General features: G+C 44.7%; 1 pseudogene; it reads left to right on the top strand.

The window, feature by feature from the left end:
* Positions 1 to 4,396: 4,396 nt before the first annotated feature.
* On the top strand, positions 4,397 to 19,855 carry LOC130118235 (grainyhead-like protein 2 homolog; annotated as a pseudogene).
* The last annotated feature ends 93 nt before the right edge of the window (positions 19,856 to 19,948 follow it).

Below are 19,948 nucleotides of genomic sequence, written 5' to 3'. Positions count from 1 at the left end.
GCTGACCTTTCAAAGCGCAACCAATGCGATCACAGATGTATGTGACGTAACGAGAAGCGACACATTTTTCCCTTTTTTTATTCAAACGATAAATTTACAATAAGGCGGACGTCACAACTGAAAACTTTTCATCCTCTAGAATGACAACAATGAGCATAACAGATGTAAAACATGTACACAAACCATACAAAAAGGCATACAATCAATTAAGCAGAATCACACGTAAAATAACCATAAAGTAAACCAATTAAACAGAATAAAACGTAAAATAACAACAAAATAACTAAATCGTAAATAAGGATTGACTAAACGACTGTTTGTTTTTAAGGTGTTACGTTGGTAAATAATTTTCTAGTAATCTATATAGAGATCTTTGGCACATTTTGATTTCATTAAAGTCAGGGACAATGTAGAGTTGAGTTTCAGTAGCACATGAAGATCGGTGGAGTCTTAATACATTTAGCCTTATGAATAAAACATTTGGCTAAAATAAGTAAACAATTGATCAGCAGGTCCAATCCTTTATCTTCTAATAACACACCAAAAATAATACTATTATGATCTATAAAATGCATTGTTGTGGTTTTTCTACTTAACCATTCCATAAATTGTTTCCAGAACAATTGGGTATGTGGGCAAGAAACAAAGAGATGCTCTGTTGTTTCAGTATCACCATTACAGAAAACGCATTCATTATTCTCAAAGCCAAATCTTAATCTTAAAATTCACTGGGAGGATAGAGATACTTTCTTTTGTTTTGGGTGGAACTGGGTATTTGAAGAATTTGGTCCTCAGTTTGGATACTGCTGGCTGGTCAAAAATGTTTAAAATACAATTTCTATAAGACTGTGCAGGGTATAAATCGTTTGTTAGAATAGACCGAGCGAATTTGTTTTGAACACCGTTCATCAAGAAGACGATTTCCATGTGTAAAAGGTGTGGGGAGATGGGCTGGGGACTGAGAATAAACACTGCTATATTTTTTGCTAAGATTAGAAATGTACTGGGTATGGCACTGATAAGAGATTTAAATTCGTTGAGATTGCAATCAAAATTAAAATTTATAACAAAAATCATTGTAAGATCATACATCCCCATTTGCTTCTAGACGATTAGAAGATTACAGAAGCAGCACGTGCAAGCAGGGGAGGTAGGGAGTGATGGAAGAAAAAGTTCCCCGAACTCTATAACGCAACATTAAAAACATACCACGATCTCGACAGGTAAATTAATGCATGGCGAAATGTCCGCAGCCAGATAGGGCTACCAGGTGTGTGAATAGGCATACAGTATACGAATTTAGTTAATCCAGTGCTAACGTTAGTTTAGCTTTACCTACGCTGCGTTTTGCATCTGCACCAAGTGTCTGCACTATGCGTCCTACCTCGCGGTGAGCGAAGAGCAAATTTCTAATCATCTGATGGCACCCTTATTCTCACAAGCTTAAAGAGAGGACGACACGACTGTAGAATAAATCGTGTAAATGATTATGAACTCAAACAATCTCCCCCGCTTTTATATCCGAGCACAACATGACTCTCCAACAAAATGCAGAGTTGCACCTGCTGTACCTGCACGGTGCAGAATCACACCACAAGGTGACGCTACAGACAGCGATACTCTGGCATCTCAGTTGAAGGAGCTGTCCGACAAATTTCCCCAATGGTCCAGTTTATCTCCGCTAAAGCAGGGTCCGCGTGTTTAACTCCTTGCTTTTACAAACAGATTTGCAACTATACGTAGAATGAAGATACTTTTAAATCAATAAAATTGCAAATCACCTATAATGAATATAAATAAATAGATACCAGTAGTAGGATGAATGGAAAAAAACAGACCACCTACAGCAGATAATAGAAAAAATAAACGAATAACCATATTAATATGGTATATCAAATAGTGCACTGAATGTTTTCTGATGTAGACTAGTCCAAACATCTATCAGGGCTTTTCTGTGAACATTTACATCTATGGATGACAGGTCGGAAAAGTGGGGTAATTGGCCAAGTACAATTGGGGGGGAAGGGGAGGGGGCATAGCTGGTCTCACTACCATCTTGTAGACCTTCCCTTTCACTCTTGCTGATACCCTTTTGTCGCAAATCACTCCTGACACTCTGCTCCATCCACTCCACCCTGCCTGCCCTCTCTTCCTCACTTCCGGACGCCCCGTTACTTTTAACAGTTGACCCCAAGTATTTAAACTCATACGCCTTCCTCACCTCTACTCCTTGCAGCCTCGCCATTCCACTGTCCTCCCTCTCGTTCACGCATATGTATTCCATCTTGCTCCTGATCGCTTTTTCCACCTAGAAACCGCTGCTTCATGCAATGATGCTGGACTGGAGTGGGTGGATTCAAAGGTCTGGACCCAGGCAAGGACTTGCCCCACTGTTTCGCCGTCAGTAGTGATGGGCGGACCAGTTCTTTTCACAGAATCCGTTTCTTCGAGTTGATAGTCATCATGTCCACCCATCCATAATCCAAACCGCTTATCCTGCTCTCAGGAACCCTATCCAAGCAGTCATTGGCGGGGAGACACCCTGGACAGGCCACCAGGCCATCAACCACCCCCCCCCCTCCAACACACACACACACACACACACACACACACACACACACACACACACACACACACACACACACACACACACACACACACACACACACACACAGCGACAATTTAGTACGGCTGATTTACCTGACCTACATGTCTTTGGACTGTGGGAGGAAACCGGAGCACCCGGAGTAAACCCATACAGACATGGGGAGAACATGCAAACTCCACACAGAGGACGACCCGGAACGACCCCTAAGGTTGGACTATCCCGGGGCTCGAACCCAGGACCTTCTTGCTGTGAGGCGACCGCGCTAACCATTCCACCCAGTCATCGTGTATACATTTATATTAATAAAGATAAAATATTAATTTTAATGCATTGATTCAGCATCCCACTTGTATGTAGGTATGCTATGCAAGCTCAATATCATGTTACAGAAATGTCACTGACCAACGATCTGTCGATCTTTTTGAGGGGCAAAGTTGCAGACGTCCTAGTTGGAAGGAGCAGTTCGTTCAGTCTCGTTCAGGTCAACCTGCCGTCTGTCTGGACTCAGTTTTGATTCAGTCGCCTCTAATTCACTCACACCTCCCGGTTCGAGCGAACGGTTCATCTCATCTCGTTCAGCGAGTGGCTCCCAGGCTCTCAACCCGGTCACTCACTGACGCCCTCGTTGGAGACTATTCCCGCTTATTCCCGCTGCCCATGTTTTGAGTGACTGCACCACCGTAGGAGGCAGCGTGAGCAGTACCCACGATAACAATGAATGGGCGTGGCAGTATGAGCGGGACTAGTCGGGGTTCATGAGCGCTTCGTACGTTTGACAGACTGACCCGCCACATACCAGACGCTACGAAGAGTCTTTCAAAAAGATTCGTTCGTTCAGTATCGGCCGCATTGGTCTTGAGTCAGATTCACTACCTTAATATCTTGGTCTGGATTTGGTCTCAAAGGGCTGCCCCCCCCGCTCTCTCTCTCTCTCTCTCTCTCTCTCTCTCTCTCTCTCTCTCTCTCTCTCTCTCTCTCTCTCTCTCTCTCTCTCTCTCTCTCTCTCTCTCTCTCTCTCTCTCTCTCTCTCTCTCTCTCTCTCTCTCTCTCTCTCTCTCTCTCTCTCTCTCTCTCTCTCTCTCTCTCTCTCTCTCTCTCTCTCAATGGTAAAGACCATGTAACTGCTTTTGTAACTAATTATTCACGTATATTTGTGCTATTTTGCTCATGAATCATAACTCTTTTAACATAATACATGCAGAATAAAATACCAAGTATGTCTACACCCTAAACCAAATAGTGTAAAACATGGTGTGCACTGGCACAAGAACACTTTAAAAAGCTGTCACATATACTTTATTCATCTGTACTTACACTTTTTGTACAGGCTACCATTGACAGCCTTAAATAATTCCCATTCATCAATATGAAGGACTTGTTTTAAGGAGGGTGGGTCTTGTTTTCTGACCAATCAAAACCCGGAATAGTTGTTTCCTTATTTACACAGACGCTCCAGGTTCCCTGCCCCCGGTGCACCTCCCCTAATGATCCACCCCGTCATCCACACTGGAAGGCACACGGATGTGGTGTGTGGTCTATTGGCTTTGCCTCACTCTCATATCGTGTTGATGTTGGTGAAGAGAAAAAAAAGTCGTTGGGAAAACTCAAGCTGAGGGACGCCACAAAGTGTTTTCACTGGATTTTGGACAAAAAAATAGTCACATGCATCCTGAGATCATCCCTCTGTCATCTCCCTCTGTCATTCTCCCACACGAAGTTGCCCGGACTAACTAGAAAGTCGAGTTTCTCAAGCAAAGCCTGGAGAATCCCGGAGATCCATGAGACAACATGGACTTGGACAAGTAAGTGCAGACAATTCGCGTTAATAGTAAGTGCTACGGATGACATTAAAGACTAATGATGTTTTCATCCTGTTTTTTAAATGCTTAATTAACAGTTAATTGACGTCTTGTTTTACCTTATTTACATCTTTCTCTTAGGTTTAATTCGAAATATACTTATATTACATTAAAGGCTATATACTTTTCATCCGAAAAAAGGTTTTTATTTTACCAAAGTGCATGCAATTGCACTTTTCCATGCCGTTATTCTTATCGCCATTATTGTAACTGTTGCTTGTTTTGCACTGTAAAAGCTTCCGTTCTGGACTTGCCTTTCAGGTTAAGACACATAGTGCTTCCTCTAGAAGCTGACACTTCATGAATAATGTATCACATGATCTTATTAAGGGCTGCTGTCTAATTGGGTTGACTGAAAAAAAATCACTTAAATTTGAGCATATATCAGTAATTTCACACTCGGGCAGCGTTTTTTTAATGCAAGTTTGAACGGGATGTTTATGCAGTGATTCAGTAAAGAAGCTCTTACATAAACACATCTCATAAGACGATAGCAGTTTGATTGAAGTTTGGTGAGAACCAGCCTGGGGCAGAGTCGGTGGCTTGGCAGACATGCCCTTTTCGACAGTTACGCAGGCTTTGTAATAATTACCTGCCTCATTGTCTCTCGCCATTGTCTGCACCCCACAGTAAACGACTGGTGGTGGTGGTGCCCAACGAAATGTCGGTGCCTTCCAGAAGAGTCTTCAGCAATGAGGATGAGGCATGGAGGACCTATCTAGAAAACCCTCTGACAGCTGCCACCAAGGCCATGATGAGCATCAACGGGGATGAGGACAGCGCAGCGGCTTTGGGACTTCTTTATGACTACTATAAGGTGGGAGGGGCTCAACAGGTAGATCTACTGGCACGCTTTTCTTATTTCTTAATTCTCCTTAGTTCCACCCTCTTTTCAGTGAAGTTAGCAGAACGCTATTTGTTATTCAAAGCTGAAACCACTTCTGTGTTTACATAAAAAATATTAACTGCCGTTTGGTGTTTAAAGGAAAACTCCGGTATTTTTTTTTTTAATGTAAACCCCATTTTTCCTATCATTCAGGAGTCGAACTGAGCAATGGGTATCAGGCAATCAGACTCACCAAAGCTCTTTTTTGGCACTAATAGGCTCAACATTTTTGAGAGGAGTCTAAAGAGCTTTAGCCATAATATCAATCATGGAATTAAATAGATATCATAAATATCCATTTCTATACAGGGGCAGAAGTCTCGCGCTGTGATCCTGCGAGGAGTGAGTCGTTGCAGAAAGACAACAGAAGCATGAGAGGGTTGGAGAGAAGTGCCAAGGAAAGTTGGTTGTGTTGGAATGCAGTATAGTGTAAAATGTGTTTTCAGACACTTCTCATAGTATTCTTGACCTGTTAATGCCACACAAAAAAAGAGAGAAAAAAAGAAGCTCTTTCAGTGAACGTTATTTGGCAAGTGATATTGTAATAAGGATTACATTGCAGCTTGGTGTGCAGCAGTTGGCTGATGCTAGCTTGCTCAGCACTAAATCAATTCAAATGATTCTGCTACCCATTGCTCAGCTTGTCTCCGAACAATAGGAACACAGGCTGAGGTTAAAAAATAACCATTGTCCTTAAAATGAAGTTTAACAAGTGAGGGGATCACCAGCCAAAACAGCCATTTCTCTTCACGTTATTCCTCTAAACTGTTCAGTTAAAAGAGGAGATGCATCATGATTTTTCATAACTTGTTCCAAGAATATGGACAGTGTTCCACTTTCAATCATCCTGCCATCATATTCCTCTCCATTCTGCCTCTTTTGTCAAAGTGTTTTTTCTACCTCACGTTAATAGAATTTTGTCTGTTATTCATATCAGGTTCCTAGAGAAAAAAGACTGCTCTCCAACACCATTAAACCCACAGACTTTTCTGCTCCAGGGATCCATAATCCAGGGAACTTTGAGATGCTAGATAGTCATCTTCAGGTTCTCAAGTCCATGCCTGTCAACCTCTCTCTGAACAACCCTGGCTCTGCAGAATATCAGGTCTCTAAGGACGGAGCTGTAGGGCTGACAGCAGACGTCCGAGTTGATGCACTTGAGGGTGGTAGGACAGCTCTGGCTTTGGTAAAGACAGAGGGTCCAACATTCACTTCGGCATTGATGAAGTCCTGTTCTGGGAGTTCCCACAAGGCGGAGGTGAGAGAGCAGACTAGGATGGGATATGAACGGAGTCGTTATGACCTGAGTCTTTCTGGCTACTTGAAAGACAATGACAGAAGCACCCCGGACAGCACCTATGATGACTCCTACTGTAGAGAAGGAGAGGTGAGACTCAGTTGTACAAAGTGGCTGGGGGTAAATCTCATCTCATGCTTTTTAGCTTCATGAATGTGCCATTAAACTGGGATCTAACTGAAAGTAAATTAACGAATAGTGATGAAAGTGGGCTCTTTGTATTGTTCCTTGCGTGGGCATCTTGGTATCTTGTTTGCTTTTCAGTTTGAATAATCATTATTATATTTCTTTCACAGGGATACCACCCAAGTCCCACAGCTGGTGCATTCATCTACAGCCAACATATGTAAGTCACATTTTAGATTCTAGTAAATGTGCGTGTGCAAATATTGTCTGAGTGTAAAAGAAAGCTGCCTGTACATTTTAAGTTCTGATGCAGAAATATTTTTAAATTCGTCTTTAATATTCAATAAATTATAGGCCCCAAGAGGTAGCTCTTGCTGTGGTGGTGTAATTTTCATGGCCCATTTGCAATGGATATAACACTAGCACAGGCATAGAGTTGGTCGACCTTAAAAAAGTCACATTTTCACTCCTGAGGTGAACACGGGGCAGTTGCAACAGCATTAACAATATAAGAGATCATGTTACTTTTCCGCATGTTCTCATAATTTTGCATTGACAGTTTTCAGTACTCTCTGGAGGCCAGCATCTCTCTTCGCGAGCGTCAGGGAGAGGGGCCCATGGCTTATCTGAACCGGGGCCAGTTCTACGCTGTGACGTTGAGTGAGACTGGGGTCAGAGCATGTCTGCGACAGCCCAGAAGCAAAATGCGGGTGAGTGGACCGCTGCCATCACAGGGGCCCGACGAGAGCCCAGGCAGTGGTGAGCATTGCACCATGGAAGGCTCTGAGATACCACGGCAGAGTATTGTACAGGTGAGGGAGGGGAGGTAGGGACTGAGGTATTTAGTGAGGTATAAAGTAGAGCTTTTAAAACTGCTAGAATTGCCTTGGTGTCAACAACACATGTGACTTGTCACTGTGGCCCTATGGGAGGCTCTGCAACACTTGGGATGAGTTATATGGTTTCTGATACTATGATTATTTTCTTTTTTAACTTGAGGATAAGGCTGCTTTTTCCACTTCAGAGTGTTATTATGGTGGTCTTTAGCGAGGACAAGTGCAGAGATGAGCAACTAAAGAATTGGAAATATTGGCACTCACGCCAGCATACTGCCAAACAGCGAGTCCTGGACATAGGTAAGATCTCTATACTGTTGTTCTCCTTTCCAGTATGTCCTTCTGCCATAGCTTTTATACAGCACACAATGGGCAGTCACCCTTTTTTTTGGGGGGGGGTTGAGGGTTTAACAGATGGGGAATATCTAAAGAGCCTCAAAATGAGGTTGTTCACCTTAGGTCAGTGAATGTCATATTTAAATGGCTGTATTGAGACCCTGTATTGAGATGCAGCAGGTGGCAAACATGTCATAAGCTCCAAGAGAAAGCCTTCATGTTCCTCTTCGGGTGAAACCAGAAACATTCGAGCTAATTTGAATAACGGTCTAACCTAACCCAGATTCCTAGAGCAGCCCTGAGGAGGAGACGGTCTCTGAATTTCTGTTCGAATAGACGTTAGCAGGAGAAACAGGTGGAGACCTGGACTGGGGCCATGCCCTGTAAGATCACAGAGAAATAGGCCTCAACTTGTGGTTTAAATGGAATTTCAATGCACACTGTATTGTGGGGGGAGCATTGTAGGGGTTGTGTTGCTGAAAGGCATTTGGCTAGCCTTGTCCATGGGTGTAATTTAGTCTACCTCCATATCTGCATTTGAATTTTGGTCGATCTGAATTCATTCCAATGCTTCCACAAAAGCTAATACATCATAGACATAGAGTTTGTCAGCTTGGTAAATTTTTTTACTGTAAAACATTAAATGTTAAATCTTTAGAATAGCTGAAAGCAGTATTGGTGGCAAAGTTGTGTGAAATCTCACTGAAGTTGGATTCTTGCTTCACATGCAGCCGACTACAAAGAGAGCTTCAACACCATCTGCAATGTCGAGGAAATCGCATACAATGCTGTGTCCTTCACCTGGGATGTTACCGAAGAAGCAAAGGTAAAAAGAAGAGGTTATTATATAGATGGAAAGTGAAATAAATGAAATGAAATTACTTTCATTATCCAGTGCTCCTCTTCCTCTATTTAATGTTTCAGCCTTCATGGTAATTAAATTGACAAACCCTTTACACCCACCGGTGTTGGTGACCATTTGGATTTGCTTTTTTTTCCTTCTTGTTGCTAATATCAGGAATCAGGAGCATTTATTTGTCAATTCATTTCATGCACTTGCGTACATGAAATGAAATGAAATATCGTTTCCCCCAGCCCACAGCAGTGCAACACAAAGACAAAAACACATATCCAAACTACAAAAAACACATATATCCACACTACAAAAACACTACAAAAACACATATATCCAACATATATATAAATTTAAAAAAATCACCGCCAAAGGGAGCGAACGCCAGGATGACTGTCAGAACTGCCGGTCTCTATGGGCTAGCAGTTGCTTAGCCTGTCCTGCTTCCTTTTAGTATGAAGCTCTTAGACACTGATGTGGGTGAAAATGGTTCAGCAAAACCAAAACCCTTTGCGCAATGGATTCTTGGATGTACAGATTACCTTTAAACTGTATGTACTGTCTTTAAAGCGTCCCTAAATCTATCAAACGGTGTTTAAATAAGGTTGCAGAATAGATGGGGATTACTCTGCAGCACATGCCTTGTTTCCATCGCCCCCCCCCCTTTGTGTGTCAATGAGGGAACGGTCCTTTGCTGTGCACACAGCAACAGCAGCAGCACAAGAAAGCAACTGCTCACATTTCACTATGGTAAACCTGCAAGGGTGCCTCACAGGTTAGCTAAGCCTCACATAAAGCCTCACACGCAGACGGAAAGCAAATGACATGCGGACGGACACAAACGCACACACATGCACACACACACACCCTCAAGGGTGTGTTGGTGTTTGGACAACTGTGGCAGCAACTTATTCAATAGGTTTGGTTAGAAGGAAATCAACAAACATTCTTGAGGAGAGATAGTTGCAGCCTTGTGGATAAATATTTACTGTTTGGCATGCCTGAGGCTGTTTCAAGTATTCAGTGGTCATATGATGCCATTGAGCTCACTAATTACTTTTTATTCCACTTTATTTTGTCGAAATCAATCTGTAGTGGTCTGTTAATTACTGGAGTGTGAGTGGAAAACAGACACATTTCTGTCGTTTTTAGCCTGAAGCAGGCTTGGTTAAAAGGATCTACATGGTTTTCTGTGATGCATGCCAATGTGAAGTGATACCCCGGTGAACTGATGACACTAGCGTTGGTTAAATAACATAATGGTAATAGTTAAGGTGATAAAGTGAAATTCCTTCAAAGTTCTGAATGTTGTTTGAACACTAAATACTGTCTGACTGGAGGCTGTTTTGACGTTGGTCTTGTTTAGTGACCATGTGTGGGGTCAGGCCTGTGTTCCTGTACATGGTGGTAAGGACCACTGAAGACACATTTGATGTTCCCTCTTCTTTGCCACCCTCGTTCCTTTACAAGGACTACTTCACTCAGCAGTGAGGGGTCAGAGCACCGTAGCGTCAGGAAAGACCAGGAGGAGAAAATGACATCCTTCTCTCTCCCCCCATTATCCTGGGGCTTAACAGAGTCCCATTGGCCAGAACAGCATAGCTGGTTTGTCACTGTGATGAGATAAAGGTCTCAATCTCTCTCTCTCTCTCTCTCTCTCTCTCTCTCTCTCTCTCTCTCTCTCTCTCTCTCTCTCTCTCTCTCTCTCTCTCTCTCTCTCTCTCTCTCTTCTCTCTTGCTCTCGCTTTCTCATTTCTTCAAAGAAGGTTGAATCGGTTCATATGGATACGTTCACTGACAGATACGTTTCATTACTCAACTAAGTGACCTCTTCAGTCTAAACTGACTGCAGGTATCCCCACCCCTTATAAACAATACAGTTGATAACAATGAACCAACGACCAGTTTCAAAGGCAAATATGGGTGTGACCATTAACTAGAGTTTCAATGGCAATGTGTACTATTCACTGAGGATTTGGGGATGTTTGCAATCATAGCATTGTAAGATGGCAACAGATGTACTCTTACGGCCCCCCCTCGGTTCAGGGATGGTTGTTCCGTCTTCACATGGATGGTCTCTTTGACTCCCCGTTCAAATCAGCATTATTCCTCCCTATCAAGGATATGTACATCCTCATCCTTGAAAGAGTGGCCACTGGCCTGTAGATGGGTGTAGACTGTGGAGTCCTGGCCTGATGTGGCCTGACATGTAAGAGCACATCTGTCACCATCTTACAATGCTGTGGTTGTAAACATTCCCAAATCCTCTGTGAATAGTACACATGGTCATCGAAACCCTAGTTAATGGTCACATCCAAATTTGCATATGAAGCTGATCATTGGTTTGGGTCGTTATGCCACTGTGTTGTTTATAAGGGTGGGGATACCTACAGTCAGTTGAGACTGAAGAGGTCACTTAGCTGAGTGATGAAACGTATCTGTCAATACACGTGTCCAGATGAACTGATTCAACCGTCCTTAATTTTCTTACCTGGATTACTGAGCATGCCTCAAGACTTTCTCACTTCCTCTGCCTCTGTGGTTCCATTTCCAATAATATTGGACTCCCAATTTGAGCTGGGATACAGAAATTGTACTTGAGGGGAATTATGAGCTTTGTCTTTCATTTCGGCAGTGCTCCGCAGTTTCCAAGCAACAATCATCACCATTGCATTTGTGTTTTAGAGTGAGAAAGGTGTTGGTTGCAGGAACAGCCTGATGGTGATGGCGTCTGTGTGTGTGTGTGTGTGTGTGTGTGTGTGTGTGTGTGTGTGTGTTTATTTATTTATTTTAACTAGGGTAGATGGATAGCTTTGCATAGCCTTTCACAATACCACTACAAACTCGTGTGACGTACAAATTAGTGCCAGGGTGATTCACAAATGCATGGACCTCACACACACACACACACACACACACACACACACACACACACACACACACACACACACACACACACACACACACACAGATGTGCAGGCAAGCATACACATTGGCACACCACCACAGCCAACACAGCCGGTAAAACTGAAGTGATATGGATTTGTGGAGGTGTGTTGGAGGGTAATTTGTGCTCCAGGCCTTAGCCTGAATCACCCACCACCTCTGCAGGCTCAGGCATGTTGTTGTTGATGCTGTGTAGTGGGAAAAATACTTTGAACCGTGGTAAAATATCCTTACCGTTATCTGTCTCTGCAGACCCACGGCTCAGGTTGTTTTACCTGTTGAACTGGAAATGTTATTAAGAGCTGATGTAGTGGAGACCGTTGAGGTGGCTTTGCATAAACAAGAAATTTCATCACCGTGGACATGACTCTAAACTATCAAAACTAAACTGGCAAACATAACCTCCAAGAATTGCTGTCCAGTGGCCATTACATGTACTTAACCAAGTTTTTATGTTCCTGACCTTGTGCAGGAGAGATTTGGGATCTGAAGGAGATCTTGTAAATTCATGTGGCAGAGTGGGGTGTGGCCCAGCAGTCCTGAGTTGCTCTAATTGACTCGGGACAGTCTTTCAACATGTTTTTTTGAAAATTTCTTCTAACAAATGGGCTGTTGTGCCCTCATTTATGATCTGTGGCCATGTCTCTGTACCGCTGGGGAATCCTGGTAGTGGCAGCGTGTTGCCACAGTGGTGGCCCATATGGGGGCCCTGGCACGGGAAAGAGATGCAGACCTGGGGACTGGAAGGCATGACAAGAAGAAAACCGTCAGCTCTGGTTGCGGTAGCAGGAAAAGACCTTGCTGCATCGCAGGCCGGCGGTAGTGAGGGTAGTGCTGAGCAGTTGCTGAGGGACAACAGCCCACGAACAACGCAGCCCTACCCGGCCAGCTCTCTCCGTCCTCACCAGAAGTGTCGGCGTCTCGCCCAGTGGCAAACACTGTGGTCCATATTCCAGCTGTCCTGCGATGGAGGATGTGACTGCCTCTCCCAGTCTGTGAGGATGAATGGCAGGAGCTGCCTCATGGAGAGGACCGGGGGAGGGCTTATTGTCGAGGGAGCCAGGCCCTCCCGGTGGGAAGAGTGGAGGATCAGAGAAGACGCCTCCACCAGTGGAACGCGGGGAGATTTTGCTCTGGGGACGTGCTGGTGGCTAGCCAAGTGAGGTACGGAACCCTGTGTCAGAGTCCGGATGTTTAGCTACCAGACATACTGAAGCTGGCTATGGGTCCATTATTGTAGCAAAATCATTTGCAAATGTGTGTGGAGAGTTGTGTAACTGTATCTCCATCCGTGTGTGCGTAATCAGATTTGCAAACGTGTAAAAGAATACCTAAATCCATACTGAGATTTGGATTGGAAGTGTGAGAGTTCCTCTCCTTGTGTTAATGATACAGTCCAGTTCCCCAAGAACATCCAGTCCCATTATACAGTCCTCCAGGTTTGTGACCCACACTGGGCAGCGTTGGCGTCGTTGGTGTCTCTGTGTCAGAGGATCCATTCCAAGAGATTAAGGTGTGTGCTTGAGACGAAGATGGCTTGACAGTCCAAGGTGAGAATAGAAGAGACTGGAACAGCATGGACAGGGGATAGTAGGGGGTGGACCCCTTCCTGCGGCTCTATGTTCTTGGCGGATTTTTCTTCCGCATGCATTCGTTTGTCAGTTTCGGCCTTGATAGAACCAGCCAGGTTGGCAGCTCTCCAGTGCTTTCGATTTTCCACTACTTTTTCCCAGTTCTTAGGGTCGATGTTGAAGGTGATCAGCGTTCCCTTGATACAGTCCTTGTAGTGTTTTTTGGGAGCTCCTCTTTTTCTTTGACCTTCAGTCAGTTCGGAGTATAGAATTTGTTTCGGGAGTCTGTGTTTGGCATCCTCTGGATGTGGCCAAGCCACCGCAGCTGGTGATGTTCAACTGTCGTCTCGATGGAAATGAGATCGGCTTTTTTCGAGAACTTGATTGTTGGTGACCCGTTCTTGCCAGGAAATTCCCAGAATACTTCTCAGTTTTTGCCAGTGGAAGCATTCTAGTTTATGGATTTGGTACTTGTAGAGGGTCCAGGCTTCACAACGTACAGGAGGGTTGGAAGAACCAGTGCATGATAAACCATGATTTTGGTTGATGTCTTGAGATCACAATCATAGAAAACATGGTGAGAAAGTCAGCCAAAGGCAGTGTGGGCAGCTTTCAGTCTGTTGGTCATATCCGGTTCTAGACTGCATGCTTCTTCAAGGATACTTCCAAGGTACTGAAAGGATTGAACTTGTTCTATAGTTTGGCCATGAATGGTGATTTGAAGTGGAACTCCTAGGGTATCCTGAGGCACAACAGCAAGTGTTTTGGTTTTCTTGATGTTCACAGAAAAGCCAAAAGTTTCATAGGCCTGAACAAAGGAGTGGGTGATTGACTGAAGACCTTCTGGAGTCATGGCAGGAGCAACATTATCATCGGCATATTGAAGCTCAGTGATGACATTGGTAGATGTCTTGTTCTTAGACTTCAAGCGCTGGAGATTGAACAGGCTGCCATTGAAGCAGTAACGGATGTTGACTTTACTACACCGGGTAGCAAACTGACTTCAAATGGACACCACCAGGAAAAAGGAAAGGAGGCCCACCAAATATCACCTGGCGAAGAACGGTAGAGGCTGAATTGATGGAGATGGGTACCTCATGGGGCGAGGAACAACTAGTTGCTTAAGTCCATGATAGATGGAGGAAGACAATAGATGCCTTATGCCCCATAGGGGGTGAAGAGCATAAGTAAGTAAGTAAAAATTAGGCAAGGGGCTGAGAGGGCTGTGGGGAGAGTTGGGAGGGGGCGTGGATGTGTGAGGCAGGAGCATGGGCAGGAGTAGCTGAGGAGTTGCCATCTTGCTGCCACACACCGGCGTACCCAGTCCTCTCCACCAGCCCACCTTCCAGCACAGCATCAGACACTACCCTGCGAAGATGTCCCGACTGCCAGGATGCGAATGCACCGCAGATAGAAGGGGGCCCTGCAATAACACTTTTCTAAAACAATGTTACAAAGTCCTTTACAAAGAAATAAAACCAGACGAGGCAAAAATAAGAATAAGACCAAATAATTAAGAGTAAAAATGGTGTGAATAAATAAAAACAAATATCAAACATTTGTAAAAGCTTTCACAAAAAGAAAAGTTTTAAGATGAGATTTAAAGGAAACTAGACACTTGGTTTGTCTTAGTTGAATAGGAAGAGAGGTCCATAGCGTGTGGGCTCTAACAGCAAAAGCCCGGTCACCCTTTGTGACAAACCAAGACCCAGGAATAAAGCAGGGCTCCATCTGCGGAGCTGAGTGGTCGAGAGGGCATATACCAGGTCAATAAATCAGAAATGTATGTAGGAGCAGGACCACTTAAGGCCTTAAAAGTGAGCAATGAAATGTTTAAAATCAATTCGAAATATAACAGGGAGCCAGTGTAGGGAGGCAAGCATAGGGGTGATACATGCTTCTTTGTCCCGGTAATGAGCTGAGCAGCAGCATGTCTACATGTTTGTTTGATAAATTAACTCATTCATGCCTAAAACTTAATGTGTGGCAATTATTTGATGATAATCTTCTCTGTCTTTTTATCTCACTGCTTTAGTCAGTAGATGAATCACAAGAGCTGTACCTTCATTGTAGCGTAAATTGAAATTGCAATGTCTCAATCTTCCGACACTCCTTTCTGCTCTCAGGTCTTTATTTCTGTGAACTGTCTGAGTACGGACTTCTCCTCTCAGAAGGGGGTGAAGGGGATGCCTCTGATGATCCAGATAGACACCTACAGCTACAACAGCTGCAGTAACAGGCCCATCCACAGAGCCTTCTCTCAGATCAAGGTGTTCTGTGACAAGGTCAGCATACCCGTCTGTCCGTCCATCCGTCTGTGTCCTTCTGTCAATTGCTTCTTCATTTAAAAGCTCATGTGTTACTCACAGGGAGCTGAAAGAAAGATACGTGATGAAGAGAAGAAGCAGCACAGAAGGAAGACAAAAGGTGATGCAATATTGGAGTTCTTTATATACAGATTATTGCTATTGTTAATATAAGCTTGATTTGGAACTGTCTAAAAAGTACTTAACAGGAAACCATTAGATAAAATCAAAATCCAAACTTGACTAGAGATAATGAAATGTGGGCGTCCGGGTAGCGTAGCGGTCCATTCCATTGCCTACCAACACGGGGATCACCGGTTTGAATCCCCGTGTTTCCTCCGGCTTGGTCGGGCATCCCTACAGACACAGTTGGACGTGACTGCGGGGTCGGGGCACCTGTTCAGGGGGGAGGGGGAACTGAGTGGAATAGTGTGATCCTCCCACGCGCTATGTCCCCCTGGCGAAACTCCTCACTGTCAGGTGAAAAGAAGCGGCTGGCAACTCCACGTGTATCGGAGGAGGCATGTGGTAGTCTGCAGCCCTCCCTGGATCGGCAGAGGCGGTGGAGCAGTGACCGGGATGGTTAGGAAGAGTGGGGTAGCTGGTCAAGTACAATTGGGGAGAAAAAGCGGGAAAGCAATCAAAATGAAAAAGAGATAATGAAATGTGAGCAAGGTGAGGAGCCAAATTCATATTTTCCCCAGCATGTGTAATCTATATGGAGAGACAAAGAACTTTAGAGGCATTGACTTTGTGCACAATATTCAGGTCTTAGTATTTTTCAGGAGTTAGGGTTAGGCGTGAATGTGTGTGTGTGTGTGTGTGTGTGTGTGTGTGTGTGTGTGTGTGTGTGTGTGTGTGTGTGTGTGTGTGTGTGTGTGTGTGTGTGTGTGTGTGTGTGTGTGTGTGGGCCCTGTGATGGTCTGGTGGCCTGTCCAGGGTGTCTCCCTGCCTGCTGCCCAATGACTGCTGGGATAGGCTCCAGCATCCCCGTGACCCTGAGAGCAGGATAAGCGGTTTGGATAATGGATGGATGGATGTGTAGGACAAGCATTTTCTTGTGTGTCACCCTGACTCTTGTTTTTCTTTCTGCTTTCCAAATGTGTCTAAAACCTCAAAAAATACGAATGTTGGTCAGACAGCCCAAGATGTTTTGACTCAAGAAGTGAAGCTGGTCAGAGGAGCTATGAGGATTGAAATTAGGAAGGAAAGGTACAGCATGTGTGGAGGATGGATTCACTCCTCACAGAGGGCTTCGGAGTCAGCAACTGATGCTTAATCCGTGTTTTATCCGTATCAGGGAAAAATTGCAACCACGGCGGGCCAGCGTCTCCATCTAAAAAGGCTGATGGCACATTTTTTAAAGCCATGACAGACCTTGATGCCCAACCTGTCCTTTTCATTCCTGATATCCACTTTGGGAACCTGCAGAGAGCAGGGCAGGTGAGCAATCACCCACCCTCTTACTTTCTGTTTCAAACAATAAAACTGATTTCTTTCTCTCTTTCTTTCTCTCTCTCTCTCTCTCTCTCTCTCTCTCTCTCTCTCTCTCTCTCTCTCTCTCTCTCTCTCTCTCTCTCTCTCTCTCTCTCTCTCTCTCTCACACACACACACACAGACTGGCAGTAGACGATACAGATTTCACAAGGGCACTGGCACTCCTGTACACTTCATCAGGATCTCATCTTGCCAAATGTGTCTGTCTGCTTTTGTTCCTCTGCAGGTCTTTGCTTTGAACACAGAGGATAAAGACGGAGACGGGTGAGAGTCCTGTGGTTGTTTGGCATCAGTGGTCTGTATGAAAGCTTGCAGGGTGCACCAAATCAGATCTAATGCACCCACCACCTTGCACCCCCACGTTAGGTCATTTGAGAACATAATTTTTTTCCCTTTCCTCTACTTTCTTTTTCTTTTTCAATTTCCTCAGTGGGAGATTTGTGAAATCTGGCTGCATTTGCATTTCATGGTGTCTCCTCACACTGTGCGAGTGAATTAAGCTCCTCCATACCTAAATGTGCCTGTGCATTTGGATTCTCAGCAGCATGAAATTGTATGTACGTTTCACGGCTGCATGATTTAGGATCCTCATCTCACAGTACCGGCAGCACGGTGGCGAAGGGCGGCACGGAGGCGAAGTGGTTAGTGCGGTCGCTTCAAAACAAGAAGGTCCTGGGTTCAAGGCCCGGGGTAGTCCAACCTTGGGGGTCATTCCACGTCATCCTCTGTGTGGAGTTTGCATGTTCTCCTCGTGTCTGTGTGGGTTTCCTCCAGGTGCTCCAGTTTCCTCCCACAGTCCGAAGACATGTAGGTCAGGTGAATCGGCCGTACTAAATTGTCCCTAGGTATGAATGTGTGTGTGTGTGTGTGTGTGTGTGTGTGTGTGTGTGTGTGTGTGTGTGTGTGTGTGTGTGTGTGTGTGTGTGTGGTGACCTGTCTGGGGTGTCTCCCCGCCTGCCACCCAATGACTGCTGGGATAGACTCCTGCGACCCTGCCAGCAGGATAAGTGGTTCAGATAATGGACAAATGGATGGATCTCACTATACCGCCGAGAGACAGATTAGATGAGAGAGATAAGGTCATGTTCCTTTGATTCCTCATAGCAAAAACCTACAAAAAGAGGGAAACCAATCAGTTTAATATTTTGCATATGTGATTCTCAGGGCTTGGTATAGACTGTCTTACCCGTATCAGTGACATAAATCCAGAAAGGGGCCTGTTGGGTTTCCGGCTATCCAGGAACAGGAGTGAATATTCACTCATGTACATAGAAATGGCCCCAGAGATGGAAGCATCTCAAAACATCTCAAAGCTTGGATGCAGTTGCATTTCATTTAAATAGCGGTGTGTGTGTGTGTGTGTGTGTGTGTGTGTGTGTGTGTGTGTGTGTGTGTGTGTGTGTGTGTGTGTGTGTGTGTGTGTGTGTGTGTGTGTGTTTCAGCAATGCCATGAAGAGGTTATCATACCCTATCGAGGAAGACCTTTGTCCACCACTCCCCAAGAAATGCAAAGTGGAGCCTGAGAGGAAAGGTTAGTAGATACCCCCTCGTTTTTGTCAGCTCTCCCTGTCTGTCTGTGTCTAGGGTCTCAATACCTTTTTTTTTTTTTTTTTTGGCATTTCAACAAATCAAATATATTTTTTAATATTGGTGTGTTGTTCACCCATGCCCTACCAGTCCTGCTTTATGTGAGGAAAGCGTGTGATGAGGTGTTTGATGCCCTCATGCTTCACTCTCCAACCCTCCAGGCTTTGATGGAAGCAGTAAGTATTTATAAATCTACTGTTTGACTTTGCCAGGAGTGCAAATTAAGGCAAACTGAGGGCAAAAGAAAGAAAAAAGGTGTTTCTATTCTGCAAGACTGGATCAGTCTGTATCTGCAACGTCATTGAAACCTTGTTTAAAAAGAGGTATGATGGGCGTCCGGGTGGCATGGTGGTCTATTCCGTTGCCTACCAACATGGGGATCGCCGGTTCGAATCCCCGTTACTTCCGGCTTGGTCAGGCGTCCCTACAGACACTAATGGCAGTGTCTGTGGGTGGGAAGCCGGATGTTGGTATGTGTCCTGGTCGCTGCACTAGAGCCTCATCTGGTCGGTCGGGGCGCCTATTCAGGGGGGAGGGGGAACTGGGGGGAATAGCATGATCATCTCATGTGCTATGCCCCCAAGAAGCGGCTGGCGACTCCACATGTATTGGAGGAGGCATGTGGTAGTCTGCAGCCCTCCCTGGATTGGCAGAGGGGGTGGAGCAGCGACCAGGACGGCTCGGAAGAGTGGGGTAATTGGCTGGGTACAATTCGGGAGAAAAAGGGGGGGGGAGCTATGCCACCCCATTGGTGACACTTGATCATCAACCTCCTATCCTTAAAAATGCTTATATACCATTACTATATATATCCTTCCTTCATTTTTTTTAAAGTGGCATTGTGTTTCTCACAGATTGCGGAGAAATATTCTTTGCCTGTTGACAAGATTGCCAAAGTTTACAAAAAGAGCAAAAAAGGGTGAGAAAAATTGAATCAACTGACTCTAATAATAATCAACTTGAGTAGGCCCGTCATACTGAAAATATCACCTGAGACTAAATTGCATTCCTGTCTGATTTTATCTCCTTAAGGGTCCTTGTGAACATGGACAACAACATCATTGAGCATTGTGCCAACGAGGACACCTTCATCCTGGCTATGGAAAGCTCAGCGGACTCCTGGTGGGTCACCCTGTCAGAGATCTGAGGTGTTACAGAGGCCTGGATTGGACCGATGGATGATGCTCTTCCCACACCATCTTTCTGCCCAGGAATAGTCGACTTTCCAAAAGGGCAATTA

Source organism: Lampris incognitus, chromosome 9 (genome assembly GCF_029633865.1).
Source record: "Lampris incognitus isolate fLamInc1 chromosome 9, fLamInc1.hap2, whole genome shotgun sequence".
Taxonomy (NCBI): Eukaryota; Metazoa; Chordata; class Actinopteri; order Lampriformes; family Lampridae; genus Lampris; species Lampris incognitus.
Note: the sequence above shows the minus strand (reverse complement) of the source record. Positions and strands in the feature narration are given on the sequence as shown.